Genomic DNA, 3,355 nt, shown 5'->3' with positions numbered 1-3,355 from the left:
AAGCATTCACTCACTCACTCACTCACTCACTCACTCACACACACACACACACACACACACACACACATTTACAGTCACAGTTACCTTTTTTTATATCTATATCTATCTATCTACATGTATGCATCTATGTATTGGCAATCGGTCTTAGTTTGTTCACGTCCCCGTCAGATAGCAGTTCTGAAAAAGAGATAAATAGAATAAGAGCCAGATTTAAAAAAAACAAAAAAACATAAACAAAACAAAACAACATAACTACTGGGGTTGATTTGTTCAACTAAATCAGTGGTTCTCAACCACCTTTTCCCTATGGACCCCTTTGATTTCTGTTTTACTCAGGTGGATCCTCTTAGTCTCCCGATATTTAATAAGATCCGATTACATTTATATTATCATACACTATTAGGAATTGTATAAAACAAATGTTGAAATATTTGGTGTACTGTGGAAATATAACCAATTCATTACACAAACTTTAACAACAAAATCTCGTATATAGATTCCTAAGGGTCATATGAACCCGGTTAAGAACCACTGAACAAAACCCTTGAAGGTCATGCTCTAGCATGGCCGCAGTTCAATGACTGAAACAAGTAAAACGTAAAAGATAAATAAGGTACGTTATTACCTAACAAGTAGACTATGAACTACATTGTATACCCAAACATGATACTTTTGTTGTATTTTTAAATATAACTAACAACAACGATATCTAATAGCAAAAATTCTTACTCCAAAAATGTTTACAGCGAAAATAGCCCCGGCAAAAAATTATGGTAAATGTATTTACTGGGAAAAGGCTGACGTTAAAAATACTTACCTCGAAAGTTAACAACCGTATCTCGCCGTCTGCTCTTCTTTGTGAATAGAAAGCAGTAGAGCAATCTTCACGATGGATTCCCCAATAGCCGAGTACGATTAAACAAGGGTGTGGATTGACTTTCTACCGCTTCCCCCAATAAATTTTTAATCAATTTGGACCAAGGAGTTGTCTCCTTTATCTGATTAAAAAGAGTTTTTAAAAAAGATTAAAAGAAAAACAAAAAAACGTTTTAACAACTGGTTTGTGCGAACCGGTGTGATCCAGCTCAGTCTGCCTATACTACGATGATAGATTTACACTAGGATGAAAATTACTTCATTATGATTAGGAGGTATGGTTAAATAATATTATCATGACTAAGCGGCGAACTGGCAGAATAATTTCCGAGTTGGATAAAATGCTTAGCGGCATTTTTCTGGGTTTTTATTTTCAGATTTCGCCGAAGTCGACTTTGACTTCCATCCTTTTGGGGTTGATTAAATAGAATACCAGTCGAACACTAGAGTTGATGTAATCGGCTTACCTTCTCCCTTAAAATTACTGGCCTTATGCCAAAATTTGAAACCATTATCATGTCAAGGATACAGGATAATATTTAGAGTTTTAGGGTTAAAGGTAAGATGGTTGATGACGAAATAGAACAGTGCGCCTCGTCGTCTCTGCTCTATCCAGTAAACCATCAGATACTAATGCAGCTGTCACGTTTTGGTTGAGTCACAGCCAGACAGGAATGTCTTGCACTTCCCACTCACTTTTTCAATGCCTTATTCTTTTACTGCGTTGTCCTACCATCAGTTATATACTGATATTGTGAACTTTCCTATCGTAGAAGACAGATGAGGGTTACGCAGTTTCTTGCTGAACAACCTGCACAGATGATCTGTTTATAAAGATGAAATGTTTGTGCTGCCCATTAGCTCACTCCCTCCATCAAATCGACATTGACAGTACAAGCTGCCCGGTGTGCCACGTTGTCAGATGTCGAAGTGATTGCAGGGCAACGTGAAATAAAGTGTTTTGCTCAAGAACACAACACATCATCCGGTCTGGGAATTGAAACCACGATCTTGTGATCGTGAATGAAACACCCTAATGACTAATGGTAAATGTGATAGTAAAACCACAACAGCAACTACGAGTCAACGAGAAAATCTTCGCGAGAACCTCTACGTAGTTGCTCGACGTACAAGGAATCGCATGTAATGTCTTTGATGTAACAGTAAGCAGTAGTAACGACAGCAGCAGCAGCAGCAGCAGCAGCAGCGTCCCAGATAACGGAGTAATACTTCACTGTGAACATCATTTGCGCTTTGTAGAGTATTAGTAATTATTGTGGGAATAAGTATTTTCTGGCTCAGAAGAGAAGGGACAGTCTCTGGGATGCTGTCCTAACTCTGTTGAGATTATGCTTTTGCCGGAAAACTCCCTCGGTGATAGTGAGGCCGCGCATTAGAATTGATAGTGAAGGCTGTATTTGTGTGCTGTTCATGATTAAAATAGAGGTATGTGATACTTTCTTGATATGATTAGTGGTTGTGTTTTTTTTTCGTTGTTTAACGAATAAGATTGGTAAAAATCTTATGTTGAGCACAGTTTTTGTCCTGTGAAAATAGTATGTGCACACCGAATGTATAATGAGTATGACTATTAATGTAAAATCCAGATCGATGAAATTCTGAATAGCGACATGCATCGAAGAGTGGGTCTGGTATTTCGTAAAGACGTTGATGACTTCGAACATATTTCGGTCTTATTAAAGCTCCTCAGTAAAACATGGTCTCATTCCTTTCTACTAGTTCTTAGGATTACTGTGGAGATAAAAATTTGGAAATTTAAAATAATGACATTGGGAAGTTTTTTTCGAAGATGCCTTTTTCATAAAAATTGTTTTAAATTACTTAATCAACGAATGTTCTAAAGATCTTTAGTCTCTCTGTCATATAAAAGTCTACTAAGAATGGGTAAGACTATGCTTCACTGAAGTGGTTTAATAACACCGACACCTGTTTAAATTTGTTCCTGTACCTACCAAATATTAGACTGAGTCTTTACTACTGTTCCCAATAAATCTTTAATCAATTTGGTCCGAGAAGTTGTCTCCTTGATCTGTCTTAACAAGAATTACCATTAACACTAATATTTTCTCTCTTCACTACGAAGGTAATATAAATAACTAGCAGAAATACCCGGCTTTGCCCGGGTTAAAGAGAATAATGAAATCTAAAAACGCCGTCTAGACTACGCAACCCTCAACTGTTAGTAGCTACGATACCATATTTCTACATTAATAACTCTCCAATCCATGCCAGCATGGAACATAGACATTAAGTGGAATGCCAGTCTCTCATCTAGGAGGGCCTTGAAATCAATGTTACCAACTGGGGACTATGTGTGTCGCAGTGATAATAAAAAGACCCAAAGGAGGTCTGCAACGAAATAATTTTACTCAACACTTTGCAAGTGAATCAGTGGAGGCAAAGATGCGTCTCATTTACTTGACAATTTATGCACCACATTGCAGAAATAACAATGTAA

Source organism: Octopus bimaculoides, chromosome 4 (genome assembly GCF_001194135.2).
Source record: "Octopus bimaculoides isolate UCB-OBI-ISO-001 chromosome 4, ASM119413v2, whole genome shotgun sequence".
Taxonomy (NCBI): Eukaryota; Metazoa; Mollusca; class Cephalopoda; order Octopoda; family Octopodidae; genus Octopus; species Octopus bimaculoides.
This window is presented reverse-complemented; position numbering follows the sequence as displayed.